General features: G+C 40.7%; 1 pseudogene; it reads left to right on the top strand.

Annotated features, from left to right (window-relative positions):
* Nucleotides 1–8322: 8322 nt before the first annotated feature.
* LOC149749107 (uncharacterized) lies at nucleotides 8323–14343 on the top strand (annotated as a pseudogene).
* The last annotated feature ends 2296 nt before the right edge of the window (nucleotides 14344–16639 follow it).

Genomic DNA, 16639 nt, shown 5'->3' with positions numbered 1-16639 from the left:
CTTGTCTACGGGGAAATCTCCTCCCCCTCGTGCGATCTGACAAATTAACCCTTTGCGAGGGAGACTGAGAGAGAGACCTCTCTAGCCCTGGGGGGCAGTTTTGTTTCTGTGAAGGTGACTAGGGGAGTAGAGGACGGGCTCGGAGAGGGAGGAAGTGGCCTCGAGGTCATTCACAACCCCCCAATCCCGACCTCGTGGGCCGCCTAGCCTGGCTTTTGAATGAAGTTTCCGAGAACCGAGTGCAGCCCCAAGGCGAGCTTGGCGAGTAGGTGATAAATAGTAAAACCTGCCAGCTCTCTCGCAAGAACTCCAGACAAATTTGCGCTGAAATTCCACGTGAAAGGAACGCACTTCCTACCTCTTGGCCCCCGCCGCACCCTCCAGGTCACTCACCTCTGAGCTCTGGCTTTGACTTACTTTAACCTGGGGCCCGGCCCGCTGAGCTCGCCAATCAGCTACTGGCTGGGGATGCTGAGGACGAGGGTGGCGGAAAGTCGAGAGTGACTAGTAGCCAGAAGAGGGAGGGAGGTTAGGTGGAGGGTTTGGGTACGAGAAAGGGTAAAGTTAATGAACTGAGACAAAGCGGGGGAAGGAAGTTAGCAGATGGGAGAACTGGACCAACTGGTCCAATGCAAAAACTATTTGTATGCGTGAGAAATTCGCTTTATTTATTGTACGGTGGTAGATGGAACAGAATCACGTTTGAGGAGAGGGCTAAATGTAATGTTGACCTCCACTGATCCCCCAGTCTCACAGCAGTGTTTTAACCTCTGCTTCCATATACACCCATCTTTCTTTTCTCAGAGGGAAAAGTATTTTTTACTCTGTCCATCCCTCCACTCATTCCTCACAAGTTAGGAAAAATGAAATGAGACATGGAGGCATCTGATAATATAATCTATGCATGTAATTGTAAGCTTAAAACATGATAATAATAAGGAACCTATGCTTTAAAAATTAGGTGGACATTAGGGCCAAGAAGAAAATTCTCTTTCTCTCTCTGTACCTCCCCACCTCCAAGGCAGTCCAAGGAGAGGGTGTTTTCATTTAAAGTCAGGTGCCTGGAACCACTGAAAAGTGGGAACTGCGAGAAACATCTCTGTAAATGAGGAAGGTACAATAAAAAGTTAAAGAGTTTTAAAAATCCAGTACAACTATATATATATATATATATATATATTATATATAGTGTGTGTGTGTGTGTGTGTGTGTGTTTAGGTATATAAATTAATTTATAAGTTGATGCTCCCAAACATTCCATGTACAGACTTTCCTCATATCTCCATTTAAGGGTGTCATTCTAGAGACTTCTGCAGTGCAAGTCTGAGTGAATTTGAAGGTAAAGCCTAGACCAAAAGACTTGGCAGGCTTTAGGTGGAAGGTGGGTGTGACCTGATGAGAGATAAGGATTTTAGCACAGTACCTGGACCTGTGAGTAATCAATAAATATTTGTAAAGTGATTAAGTAAGTGAAAGGAGGGAGGGAAGTGAGAAAGGAATCAGGTGTGAGAAAATCCAGCGAATGTTTTGCTGTATATTGCAAGGATAAGTCCTACTTTTGCCTTAAAAAGATTCCATTTTTAAACTGAGTACTATTCTCAGTACTCAAGCATCATATCAATTTTAAACTGGTATGAGAAATTCTCATTTACTTACTATGTTTCTTATTCAAACAATGTCTGTTATTACCTGTTTATTTTCTGAAGATGGAGTTGGGGTTATGCTAAAAGCAAATATCTGATTTGTTCTTAACAGTGTCTGAAGAAAAATTACTTTAACATGGAAGGTAAGTCCCTATTTCTTGACCTTTAAAGTGGACACTTGCCAAAAATGGTAGATTCTTGATAGTACTACGTGCTGTCGAGGGTATTCAGAACACGCACTGTCAGTGGTAGTGAAAGCTAGTGACTTCACCTGGAAAGCAATTTGGCAGCCTTTTAATCATTTTAAATACACTTATCCTTTGACCACTTATTTACTAGATATTGCATGAGCCTGTGATCTTCTGAGCTCGTGGGAGTCAGGGGAAGAAGAGAGACAGGACTCCTGCTCTTTTGGAGCTCACCTTCCAGAGCAGAAGGCAAAATAATTTCATATAAGGTGACGTCCTAAGATTAAAATTAAATAGCATCATCTGAAGACATGGGAGTGCTCATGAAAAGCCCTAAAGGCTTCACTGAGAAGGTGACTATGTGTGTGTAAAAAATTAATGTACAGGGCTTCCCTGGTGGCGCAGTGGTTGGGAGTCCGCCTGCCGATGCAGGGGACACGGGTTCGTGCCCCGGTCCGGGAAGATCCCACATGCCGCGGAGCGGCTGGGCCCGTGAGCCATGGCCGCTGAGCCTGCGCGTCCGGAGCCTGTGCTCCGCAGCGGGAGAGGCCACAACAGTGAGAGGCCCGCGTACCGCAAAAAAAAAAAAAAAATTAATGCACAGAAACCTCAATTAAATAGAGTCAGGAGACCAGAAGGGGGAGCTCTCCTGCCCCGGGACCACAGCAGAGCCCAATAGGAAGAAGAAAGACTTCTCTTTTTTCCTGGCAGCTACTCAATCAATGAAAAGCCATGGACTCTTTGTTTACTACTGCCCTCCCCACTTCCTTTTCCCCTCTATCAGAGTGTTTTCCTTCTCTTTTTCTGTGATGACTTGCATGTGGTTTGTCATGGCTGCACACCAGGAATTGCAATTCTCTGCTGATCCTGGATAAACCCACCTTTACTGGAGTAATAACCACCAGTCTATTTGTTTTTGATCAATAGTTGAAACCACAGTGACAAAGAGTCAGCTACCTTTTGCAGAGTGTTACAAGAAGCAAGACCAAGTACAAATGCCCTAAAGTAAGAAATGAGTTTGCAGGACTGAAGACAAAAGGCTGGTGTATCTCCAGGTCATAAGGAAGGAGTGACTAACAGGTTGGAGAGGCACGCAGGGGTCAGGTCTTGACTGACTGGTAAATCAAGATAATTGGATTTGATTCTAACTGCAGTGGGGTGGGGAAAATATTAAACGGAATAGCAGGATAAATCCTAGTAATTCCACTACTAGGGACTTACTCTGTGGATACACTCACAAAGACAGTTTAGATATATGTATAAGATGTTGTTCACCACTGTTTGTAATAAGAAAACACTGGAAATAATAGGGGGCTAACTAAATGATGGCTAATATTAACTAAATGATGGCAAACTCTTACAATGGAATATTATAAAGCCTTTTAAAAAGAAATGGTTCTGGGGCTTCCCTGGTGGCACAGTGGTTGAGAGTCCACCTGCCGATGCAGGGGACACGGGTTCGTGCCCCGGTCCGGGAAGATCCCACATGCTGCGGAGCGGCTGGGCCCATGAGCCATGGCCGCTGAGCCTGCGCGTCCGGAGCCTGTGCTCCGCAACGGGAGAGGCCACAACAGTGAGAGGCCCGCGTACCGCAAAAAAAAAAAAAAAAAAAAAAAAAAAAAAAAGAAATGGTTCTGTAGGTTGCAATACCCAAAGAGCTTCCACAAATTTTTTTAAGGAAAATTAAAAAACAAGGCACAGGATATTTTGTATAACGATACATTAAGAAAAATATTTCCAAATGTACACTTTTTTTGGGGGGGTGGGGAAAGACAATTTGTTGGTGATGTACACATCTGGGGAAAGACCTGGAAGCAAACTAAAGAGAGCTCCTATCGTTTATTTTTCCACAGTATTTGAATTTTATGTTATATTGTATTCCATTAAAAAAAAAAGTCAAGAGAGGACTTTCCCTGGTAGTCCAGTGGGTAGAACTATGCGCTTCCAATGCAGGGGGCCCGGGTTTGATCCCTGGTCAGGGAACTAGATCCCGCATGCATGCCGCAACTAAGAGTCTGCATGCCGCAAGCAACTAAGATCCATGTGCCGCAACGAAGACCTGGCGCAGTCCAAATAAATATATATATATATATTTTTTAAAAAGCTGTATGGCCTTAAAAAAAAAGAAAGTCAACAGGAGTTAGTTGAGTAGCGAGATAAGGGGTTATTTTTCTATTAGAAATAAAATATTTTAAATGGTGATTTTTCTATATTTATTTTACATTGCAAAACATACACTAAGACCTGGCTATTTGCTTAGATCTTCTTTTCTTGCAGAGGGGCTATAGAAAGTTAGGAAAGATGGAGGGGAATGTTGGGAGGGTGTCCAGCAACACCACTAGGAATTTTTATGAAAAGATTTATTGTGTGTCTCTAAACATAACCAGGTAGGTAGTTAACATTGAATATAAATAACTGGGGCTCAAAAAGTAACAGTTAATTGATATTTAGTAGTAAAATTTTCAAAATTAGTTCAGAGAGTAAGGAACATTTGAAAGACAGAAATTTATTGCAAAGATGAATGACTGCTAAACAAAAGATCTGGAGTTTTGTCCTGACTCTATTCCAGACCTGGCTATTGGATCTTGGGGAAAGTATGTCGATCCTTTCATTTCCTTTTCTATATATAAAATAACAGTACTGGGCTGGATGATACCAGCTCAGAATTTCTCTGGTACAGGCATATGTTAAAATACACTCATTGTTTCTGGCCCTGTCTAACACTAACCTAATTTTCTAGATCTCTATTCCATAGGTGAGTTTAGCCAAGCTGAACCATTTCACATCCTCTGAACATCTTAAGTTTTGGCTCCTTTTGTCCCATCATTCCCTCTGCTTGGAATACCCTTCTCCCTCCAACCCCCCATTTCTCCCTGTCAAATTCAGTCCATCCTTTGGATATTCACAGGGTACTCCCAACTTGAGGCTTTACCTATTCACAAATAAGATCTCTTGCTCTCTCACCTCCTAAACTCTTGAAGCGCTTGTTACCACAGCTCTTAAGCCCTTAGCCATGCTCTACCTTGTAGGAGATTATAAACCTTAAGGACAGAGACAATCATTTCCTGACTGCCTTAGTTTCATAGGGCTGCTGTAACAAATGACTACAAAAAAACCATATCACCCCTGAGTTCTATAACTCTGTTTCAACAGACCTAGATATTTCTAAACTGGAAGACAAAACTCAAGTAGGTGAACCTGTTTTTCCTTGAACTCTGATTCAGTTGATCCCTTTAGAGATGCAGGAATCCAAGTTATAATTTCTTCATGTACCTTCTTTGATGCCACCAAGCTGGCATTAAGTCTGGGCAAAGGGCACAGGTGGAAAGGGACTACACCTCTCGAATACAGTCGTAAGTTGCAGTTTTGTCCTGGCCCCACTTACAGAGGTTGGCAATACAGGGACCACATCTGATTTTTGTTCCTGCGTAAGCTTTGCTAACCTAACTGGAGATAGTTTCCAAAAGTTGGAAACCATACTGATTTGTAAGAGAGAAATGCTTTTTCGTGTTCTTAACATTGGAAAAAAACCCAAAAAACAAAACAAAACTCATCCACAAGCTGCCAGAGAGAAAAATCAATATTCAGTTCCTGATCATTTTTACCTTCTTTTTCTCTTTCTTTTCATTTTCACTTTAGGCCTCTCTGAAAATTATAAATTTTAGGAAGAAATTTTTTCTCAAAGACACAAATTTATTTACAAACCAAAGAGGCCAAGGAACCTTTAACTTTTCTGACAGAACCAAAGTGGCTCTTCACCTCCTCACAAGGTTTTTGGTTGGAATGGGAAGTTGGGGCCCAGAGTCTCCCTAAAGACCCTGGCAGGGCAGAGGCCTCCCCTAAGCACTGGGAAGAACAGGCTGAGCTGGGCACTCACCTGCTTCTGCCACCCACTGCCCTCCAGAGATGCTCTGTAGGTGCCTAGGGTGGCATTCTCAATCTCCCTATCATGGTGCCCCATCAGAGTCCAAAGTATCTTCTTCCCTTGCCCCCAAAGTATCTTCTTCCCTTTGCCCCCAAAGTTTGGGGTGTGTCTGAGCCACCTCAAACCCCATCCCAAGTAGACCTGTCCTAAAAGATCTCATCATACTGACCAAGACACCTTATTAATCTTGTAACGGACTGAAGGAAATATAAAAGATATCAAAATTGTATGTAAATAAGAGATGTACAAATAATTATGTAAAAATAAACTCACACTCCAAAACAGATACCTACAAAAGTTCAATTAAATGAGCAATGAGCACAGCAGTTCAGAGGAAGAAACTTGATTTAAGAAAATGTAATAAGGGAATGTGATAGGTGTCCAAAAGTCCAATTTAACTCTGGGCTTTTACAACACTGTGAGCATGTGCCTTCCACACCACAGATAGTTTCTGTCTGAAACCCTCTGAGTTTGTGAGCCAAGACTTTTTACTGTGGGAGTAGCAAAGGGCAATTAAGGTCCAGGGAATGAGTTTTCCTTGGCCCTTGGAGCATGTCTGGGAAAGGAGATCAAGGAGGTAATGGGCTCCTACCTCTCTTGAGTTTTCTTTATTCAGATGTATTCTGATAAACTTCCCCTGTTTACGTTCAACACACAGAATTATCTGGTAGTACAAAGATGTATTTGAGATATAAATGAAAACCTAAAGAAAGTTATCTGATAATGAAAGCAATTTCTCATTATTGCTATTAAGATCAAAGTGCCCCTGGAGGACAATTGGGCAATCTGCAGGCTAAGGTAAGCCTAGGGCTACTTTAACATTATTATTAGGATTCTCTCTCTATATATATATATGTATGTATGTATGTATTAATGAACTTGCTGTTAGGAAATTGCATTTACTCATTATGTGTGTTAGTAGAAAAGAGGAGATGCATGGAAATATATAATGATGAATATATTTCCTTGAATTACAAAGAAATACCCAGACCCTCTCCTACTATCCCTCTGATAAGTACTGGCCCAAACTATAAAGGAGGCCTCAAAAAAGGCCTGAGTCTCAGTGAGTCCCTTTCCCACCACGATCCAAATCTCACCTGTCAGAGGCATGTGGCAGGACTGTGGCTGAGCCTTACTCTCATGCAAGGTTTAGGAGGGTCTTTACCACCTTATAACTTGGGCTAAAACAGTGAATGCTGATTAAACTCCTAAAGACTATCTTTTCAGCCTGGTCCAGAGCAAATAACCTAAAGGAACAAAAACAAAAACAAAAAAGCCTCAAATATCTTGATTATAATGAAACTATGAAGAGTATTCTATCTCGTCTCAGTATGAATAATTGTGTCATCTTAGGTAATTGATTTATTATAAAGAATAATGTGAATTATATCTTCACTGTTAGAAAACTTGGGGGCAAATCTGGGACTCACCCTTGTAGCAAGTTTTTAGCTTAATATAATACACATTTTAAATCTTATTCCCATCTCCATCTTATAATCTCACCCTTATTACCTAGGAGGCAGGGTTCCCAGGGCCATTATGTATAATTTAAGTTTATAGGCAACATCCCTTTCGTGATTAACTTGTAATAGGATACAAAGATTCGTCCCTATTACACTTTGGGAAACCCCTTAATTCCATGTGGACCCTGTCAATCATGGGGCTGCACAATTCTCTCTCTTACCTGTATTTCCTTCTCTGAAAATGAGGATTAAATACACTAAATGGCTTAATGGATAATCTATGTAATGTGACTAGCACAGCGCCTGGGAAAATAACAGCCATGATAATCACATTATGCCCTTTCCTCACGTCCCTGCAGCACGAGAGAGGTGTAGAAGCCACGAAAGGCAAGCCACTACCATGCTAGAACTGGGGAAATACTGGGGTCTGCAGAGGTTGAGTGGCTTGTGCAAAGGTATTTGTTCTCAGAGCCTGTTCATTTAGAAACAGGGAAAGCCTCATACTGGAAATCACTGGTGCTCGTGACTTAGCAAAGTTTCCTCCAAGAGAAAAGTAAACTGAGCTTTAGCTATGATCTGGGAGAGCAACTGCCACCCTGTCAACTTTCATGACCGCCAGGGCCACTTGGTGTATTTAGATCCATGAGCCCCACAAACATTATGTTCTTTAAAAAAAGGAAAGCAAACCCCCCACGGTTTTACTGTAAAGCAATATAACATTATTAAAGAAAAAAAAAAAACTGGTTGGAGGATACCTCTCATAAGGTCTGCCTGCTTACAGACTCTGTGTTTGTCCCTTGCTACCTGGGTGATCTGGGCAAATTATTTATCTGTCTGTGCAATGTTCTCATCTAAAAAAAGGAAAAAGAATAACAGTACCTACTTCATAGGACTATTAATGAGGATTTGTGAAAGGGACCAGGGACAGTGAGCAGCACATACATGTTTGGTAAATAAAGAAAAATAAAAGCAATAACTCTCTGGTGTAGAATAGGTGACATCTGGGCTGAGACTTGAAGGCATTTATTTTGCAGAAAAGGTAAGAAGGCATTCCAATTTCTAATTGGAAAGAAAAGCACTTGCAAAGACATGGAAACACGACGATGATGATGGTGATGACCATGATAATGATAATAGAAAACCAACTACTGAAGATAGACTATGTACCAGACCCTTTATATACTGTACCTCCTTTAACCTTATTAACAACTCTGCAGTGCAGGTTTTACAATACAGTTAAGGACCCTAAGGTTTAGATAAAATGATGAGAGGCAGAAACAGGCACACAATTCCAAGTCTGGCTGAAGTTTTTGCCCATGCTTGGAGAATTTCATTTTCCCTTAAACCTTGGGTACAGGAGGCAGAATGTCGGGAGATAAGCTAGAAAGCTGGCCAGAAGACAAATCTTCCGTTGTTGTTGTTTGTTTTTCTTTTTCATCTTTGTTAGTTTAGTGCCTTTATTTTTTTTTAATCTTTATTAGAGTAGAGTTGATTTACAATGTTGTGTTAGTTGCAGGTGCACAGCAAAGTGAATCAGTTATACATGTACATATATCCACTCTGTTTTAGATTCTTTTACCATACAGGTCATTACAGAGTATTGAGTAGAGTTCGCTGTGCTACACAGTAGGTCCTTATTAGTTATCTATTTTATATATAGTAGTGTGTATGTGTCAATCCCAATCTCCCAATTTATTCCTCCCCTACCCTCCCCGCTGGTAACCATAAGTTTGTTTTCTACATATGTTTCTGTTTTGTAAATAGGTTCATTTGTAACTTTTTTTAGATTCCTCATATAAGTGATCTCATATGATATTTGTCGTTCTCTGTCTGACTTCACACAGTATGACAATCTCTAGGTCCATCCATGTTGCTACAAGTGGCATTACTTCATTCCTTTTTATGGCTGAGTAATACTCCATTGTATATATGTACCTCATCTTCTTTATCCATTCATCTGTTGATGGACATTTAGGTTGCTTCCATGTCTCGGCTATTGTATCAGTGCTGCTATGAACATTGGGGTGTATGTATCTTTTCGAATTATGGTTTTCTATGGATATATTCCTTGTAGTGGGTATTGCTAGATCATATGGTAGCTCTATGTTTAGTTTTTTCAGGAACCTCCCTACTGTTCTCCATAGTGTCTGTACCAATTTACATTCCCACCAATGGTGTAGGAGGCTTCCCTTTTTTCCACACCCTCTCCAGCATTTATTGTTTGTAGACTTGATGATGGCCATTCTGACTGGTGTGAGGTGATATCTCATTGCAGTTTTGATTTGCATTTCTCTAATAATTAGCAATATTGAGCATTTTTTCATGTGTCTCTTGGTCATCTGTATGTCTTCTTCGGAGAAATGCAAAAGCCAAATCTTAAAGGATCCTGTGGGTCATTTTGATTTTAAGCAATTTGTACCTTATTCTTTATATAATGAGGAGCTTCTGAGGAATTTGTCTGCTACGGAGTAATATAAGTTTTGCAATTTTGAACAATTATAGAGTCAAGAAAGCGTTGTGGAGGATGGATTTTTAAAACAGTAGTCTGGTTTGATAGAGCAATTCCACTGTTATTGAGTATATACCCAAGAGATGTGAAAAAAAGTGTTCAAAGAAAAACTTGTACACGAATGTTCATAGCAGCATTATTCATAATAGCTCCAAAGTGGAAGCAACACAAATGTCCATTAACTGGTGAACAGATAAACAAAATACAGTATTTCCTTCAATGGAATATTATTCATTCAGAAAAAGAATGAAGTAGTGATACATGCTATAACATGGATGAATCTTGGAAATATTATGCTGAGTGTTAGACTCCAGTCACAAAAGATCTCATGTTATATGATTCTATCTATATAAAATGTCCACAATAGGCTAATATACAGAGACAGGATTAGACTGGTGGTTACCTAGTGCTGGGAAGCATAGGTGTCAGGGTGAGAGCTAAAAGGTATGGGGTTTCTTTGGGGGGATGATGGAAATGTTCTATTGACTGTAGTGATGGTTTATATAACTCTGTGAATATACCAAAAACCATTGAATTGTATACTTTAAATGAGTGAGTTATAAGGTATGTGAATTATGTATCAATAATGCTATTACAAAAAGAAAAAAAAATAGACAGGCTGGATACCAGCATTCAGAAGGGGAGTGTTGAGGAGGAGAGAACTAATATTTTGGATAGCCCTAACAAATGACAGGCAGGGAATAAAGCTTTTCACATAGATTATCTCATTTACTTTAATTCCTACAACATTCTCATGCAATAAGATTTTTTAAAATCTTCAATTCACAAAAGTACAAAACTAGGCTCTTTGTGATTCTGTCCTTGGCATTTTCTGGAACATAATGCTTCCATGTGGATCCCTCCCCAGAAAGCTTATTTATTTTGTCCTTCATTGGGTTTTTATTTATTGCTTTTTTCTTTCTCTATTCTAATGAGTTGTTGTTTTCAATGGTCACTCGAGGTTCTTTTCTAGGGCATTGCCCCATTCAAAGCATATTATTATTCATTCAGACTTTGGTGTTCGCATACAGATGAAATCCTCTGATACTGTGCTAAAAGGGGTTTTGGTTTTCTTATAGTTTGTGAAATAATTTTCTGTTGTCCTACATATGAATGGGCCCAGCATTCTTTGATCATTTTTCTTTCCTTCCAGATTATGAGTGCCATCAGAGGTGAAATAATTGCAAACAATTACAATGCAGTGTAAATGGGTAGTAGGGGTTATAATAGATTGCTCCTTCACTTACTACGTGCCAGGCACTGCTCTAAGCTCTTTACGCATATTATCTCAGATAGGAACTCAATAAATATTTGTGGAATGAATGTTGTATTTGAAGAAGTTGGAGGCTTTGGAGAGGGATTCGGGGATGACTTTATGTGGCAGAGGATATCTGAGCTGAGTCACTGAGAATTGGTAAAAGCTTACTGTACGTAATGGTAGAGAAATGCATTGTAGACCAAGGAACACTTCTGGGGAAGAACTGAGGTCAAGATCATTGATACAAGAGAAACCTGAATTTAGTTCCTGCCTGAGTCTCTCACTAACCATGTTATCTAGGATTCCTAAACTCTTCTAGGATTCAGTGTTCTCAACTGTAATATAGGATGGACAGAACCTATCTTTTAGGGGTGTTGTATAAAGAGTTTAGAAGAGTATCAGGCATAGAACTCTAAGTGTACATTAAACATTCTTCTTAAACCTCAAATTAGATTTTCTAGATATATCTTCCTGCTCCTGAAGCACTTTAGTGACTAGGAAACATATCTCCTTGGGAAACATGCCTATTTTTACTCCCATCTATTTTTAGTAGATAGAAAAGGCTCAGTAGTAGTTATTATTATTTCCAAGCACGGCAGTTGTCTGGAAAGAATGGATTAAGGGTATCAGTGATGAGGTGGAGACAAAACAAAACAAGAGCTGGTAAGGTGAATGTCTTTGTCTGTCATGTTAAGGGATTATGGTTCCATCCTTTAGGTCAGTGTCAAAAACTAAATGCCTTTAGAAGACAGTTTTCGCTGACAAATGAATGAAGTAAGCAGGCTATTAAAAATGGTGTTATGTTGACCTGGACACACCTTGTATGCATATTAAATAAATCAAAATGGTCTTCACACCTCAAAGGATCTACTTTTTCTCATTTTCTGAATGCATTTCTATTTCAAGTCTATCTTTGCTTTCCCTACGTGAACAGAAACACAGGTATAAGAATATTCCACTTTCCTCTTAACTTCAAACACCACCACAAAAGTGGTGATAAATGGTAACCAATACTTGGCCCATGTGGAAAGACAATAAGGCATGGTGGGGATTGTGCTGAACTTGAAAAGTAGGTCCCATCTAAAGAAGGCAGCAGCTGTGCAGCTCTGGCCACCTGTGGCCTTGTTTGAATGCAGGCCAGGGTTGGACAGATCTTTAATTTCTTAAAAAAAAAACTAACAAAAACTTTAATATGGTGTATGACATGTTAAGATTTTTAAACATTGGCCAGAAATTAATTTTCAGTCTGCAGAGGAGGGGAGTCACCAAAGCAGCTTGGGGGGTGGGTCACAGGATCAGATATGGATTTCTGTAAAAGCACTGAGAGAGCAGACTGGACTGGGGACTAGAAAAGGATTTTTATGGTTGAAGAGAATAATATTGAAGGCTAATTAAGGTCATGACAAAGTGGAGAAGAGAGCACAGACTTGAGAAAAAAATCTGAAGTGAAATGTTCGAGACTTGGGACTCCTTGGAAGAAAGAAGAACAAGGAATCAAGTGGTCCCCTTGTTTCTCTTCTGAATGGTGCCATTAGCTAAATCAAAGTTATGACTAGGCTGACAAGCCTTTTCTACCCCTAATATGGTGTCCGAGAGTCGACTGTGGGAAAGGCAAATTGGAGGAGCAGACCCAAGATGGTACCTCCATGGAGATGGTGAAGGTTCAGAACACAAGCTCTTCTGTATTGGGGGATCAGGAAGGATTTCCCAGAAGAGAAGCTACCAACTAAGAGCTGATGGGTGGGTTGGAGCCCCAAGGCCATTCAGTGTGACTGTTTCCTCTTTAACTCAGGAGAGCCCACAAAGGCTGTCCATCCTTTGCTTACCCTGACTTCTTCCCTTTGTAGCATATGATTCTCTGCCTTTCCTGTCTTGCCCTACTGGGACTCAGTGGGCACCTGAGCTGCACTCTGCACGACTCATAATCCCCTACGAATCTGCCAGAGGCTCCTGCCATACAATCTCCTATTCAATCTGGGGAGGGCCTGGGAAGAGGCAATCCTGTTAAAGCCTCACAGGTTGACACTTTATTAAACAAATCTCTCAGTTGCTCTGATCTCCCTTAGGACTTACCAGCCTAATGTAATTTTTCTCTCTAAGCCTTCTCTCTCTGATATTGTGAAGTTCTGTTGGGCCTACCTGTGCTCTCACAGGTCACAGAAGATGATGACCCTCTGCTCAGGGAGCCTTTCCTTCCCTCAATGACTGGAAGAAGAGGCTCATCCCCTTCCCACCTGTAAGTCATTCAGGAGCAATGCCACCCTTCAGCCCAGATGAGCCCAGAGAGGCACAAAGGTCTAAGCCCTAAAGAAAGGTGACTTCATTTTGTTTCTCTTCTGAGGTGTTTTGAAATAATTCTGCCAATATCCAGTAAACCTCTCTGGCAGTGTGGCAGAATGAGGAAGGGCATGAATGACCCTGAACTTACAAGATTCTTCTCTGGCTTTAAAAGTACCCATATTTCATCCATGTAACTCATCCATGTCTAAGGACACAGGTCCTTTCCTTGGGTGACTGTAAGGCAAAATAATTTGAGTAGAAGTAAGTGTGGATCTACAAGGTACAAGGGGCTTCTGGTTTGGACTTACTGCCATACAGAACTGTAAACACAGCGTCAGTTTACTGAGTGCTTAATGTGGCAATAGGATAAGCAGCTTACATTTATTATTTCCTTTAATTCTCACAACCAGCTTGTTGTACTATCTTCATTTTATTGATGACGAAGTTGATGTTCAAAGAGATAAATGACTTACCCAAGGACACAAACTTGAAAAGTATGAAACTTGGGATTCCAGTTCAAGCCCTTTTGCATCAAAAGATTATGTTTTATTTCTTCCATGACAACGTGCATGCTAAAAATGTATTCCTCATTTACTTATTCACTCATTTTACATTCACAGAGTATCTGCCAAGTGTGGAGCACTGTTCTAGATACTGGTTTTTTGGAGATAAAGAGCTTCACCTGCTGCATCTGGGTGATTTGTTATTAAATCTCCTCAAATAGGCAAGACCAGTGGTTGCCAAATGTTTTATTGTACATTTCTGTCAGTTAAAAAAAAAATTAGTGGGCACTCCTCTCATATATATTTCTTTTTTAAAAATTATATACAGGTACGACTGGTACATATTATGTCCATTTTATAAAATATTAAAAATATCAAAATTTAAAACAAGAGGAGAAATATAAACATAAATTAGATTTTTAAAGTTTTAAAACTTACTTTATGCGCACCAAACAGGTACTGCATGCCCCACTTTGGAGACTCTGAACCAGAATGTGAAGCCCACAGTATTTCATGCATTACTCCTGAGGAATTCATGATCCAGTTGGTATATGCTCTGCAGTACATGTTATAAAGGAAGAATTTAGGGTTGCCTGGGAAAATCAAGAAAGGCTTTATGAAACAGGTGACATTTGCACTGAATTTTGGAGGATGCGTAAGAGTGATGGCAAGTGAAAGAACAGCATGTACGAAACCATGCATTTGTGAAGACCTGGTGTATGGGAGGAGAATTAAAAATTTAGTGTGTAACTAGAACCCTGGGCGTGGGGAGAAACAAAGCTGGTGAAGTAATTTGGGGTCAGATAATGAAAAGTTGTTTGTGTCATGCTATACTCTCGGACTTTATACCTTAGGTAACAGGGAACCGTTGACCGTAAGTGGAAAGAGTTGGTAAATTATTACCATGGTCTGAGGGAAAAGATATTAAAGGCATGAACTAATGTAGTGACAACCGGGTGGGAGAAGGAGATGGATTCAAGAACCGTAACTGAATTTAGATAGGAATGGTTTCCTTGTTGAATGGGTGTGGTATGAGGAAGAGGGAGAAATTGAGCAAGAAACCAGGGTTTCTACTGGGAGTGCAGTGGAGAGTGACTCCAGTGGCTGACACAATGCAACTTCTGTCCCACTTTTCAGGGAGCAGTGTGGTAGAGTGGAGAAAGCACAGCCCCTGGCATCAGAGCAACTGAAGTTTAAATCCCTGCTGCATCACTGTCTGTCTCATGTGATCTAAGCAGTGTGCTCTCTCTCACTCACACTCTACAACTGGTACACGCTGGTGCTCTGTGGCAACACGTCCCTGGAGAAAAATTGCCTTAAGCAACTGAACTAGTAGGCTCTGATATTTCGGCCCTTGGGAAATACTTGTCTCATGGCTGCAGAGATAAATTACTGTCAACTGAGTGGCTTAAAACAAGAGAAGTCTATTTTCTCACAGACCTAGAGGCCAGGAGTTCAAAATCAGTATCACTGGGCCAAAGTCAAGGTGTCATCGGGGCCATGCTCCCTCTGGAGGCTATAGGGGAGGATCTCTTCCTTAGTTCTTCCAACTTTTGATGGCTGCTGGCATTCCTTGGTTTGTGGCAGCATCTCTCTAATCTTTGAGGCCAAATCTTCAAATCTCTAACTTCATATCACTTTCTCCTCTATATATCTCTGTTAAATCTCCCTCTGCCTCCCTCTAATAAGGATACATGTGATTGCATTCAGGGCCCACCTGGATAAACAAGGATAATCTCTCCATCTCAATATCCTTAATTTAATCACATCCGTGAAGACTTTTTTTTTTTTTTTTGCCATATACGGTAACATTGATAGGTTCCACGCATTAGGACCTGATATCTTTGGGTGGCCATTATTCAGTCCATTGCAGCACTTTGTTTAGTATTTGTAGAGTTTTCAGATTTATTTATTTTTTATCTTTTTGCGGTACGCGGGCCTCTCACTGTTGTGGCCTCTCCCGTTGCGGAGCACAGGCTCCGGACGCGCAGGCTCAGCGGCCATGGCTCACGGGCCCAGCCGCTCCGCGGCATGTGTGATTTTCCCGGACCGGGCCACGAACCCGTGTCCCCTGCATCGGCAGGCGGACTCTCAACCACTGCGCCACCAGGGAAGCCCGAGTTTTCAGATTTTATGTGATACAAGCCAGAGTGGCTTTCTTCCTGGATTTTTTTTTGGCGGGGGCGAGGGTTGGAGAGAATGAATAAACTTGGGGGAAGCACAGGTTTCGAAATACTTTCAAGATCAAATGAGCCCTACACATCAGATTCTTTTTCTCCTTTCCTGTAATATCACATGATTGGAAATTTGTCAATGTGTAGCTATAGCTCATGAATAAATGGAAACTGTATGCTTAATCATTTCATTGATATTCAAAGTTGCCAGGTAACACTACTTGCATTTCCTCTGCTTTCAATAGAATAGATTTCCTTAAAATAGTTTATTTCCCAAAGAGGGCAACTTCCATCATGTTTTTCTGGCACTGTATAATTTTAGAATGCACAAATATATTAGGACTGTGACACAGTCCTATCACAGTATCCATCTGTGATAAGATACTGAAGAATGGCCTTCTCAGGCCCATTCCACTCTCCTTTTAGAGTGCCTTTATGTAAACTCGAGACTGGAAAACTGAAAACTATGTTGACCACTCTCCTTTGTATCTGTAATCTGGATGCAAATTAGGTTCTGTCTATTAGATGCAGTCGTAACACATTTGGAAGGAGGAAGGTTGTGAAGAAAACCTGTTTTTCCCTACTGTACACTTAATTCTCAATACTTCACTTCTGATACCAGATGTGTAGGTTTTTCCACACTGAGCAATTTTCCAATTCTCTGTAGACGCCAACTGGGTGTCCACAATTTAATTC

The sequence above is a fragment of the Delphinapterus leucas genome, chromosome 5 (genome assembly GCF_059928025.1).
Source record: "Delphinapterus leucas isolate spDelLeu-1000000601 "Yukka" chromosome 5, BTC_Dleu_Yukka2, whole genome shotgun sequence".
NCBI lineage: Eukaryota > Metazoa > Chordata > Mammalia > Artiodactyla > Monodontidae > Delphinapterus > Delphinapterus leucas.
The sequence above is the reverse complement of the archived record's forward strand: the minus strand, read 5'-3'. Positions and strand labels throughout refer to the sequence as shown.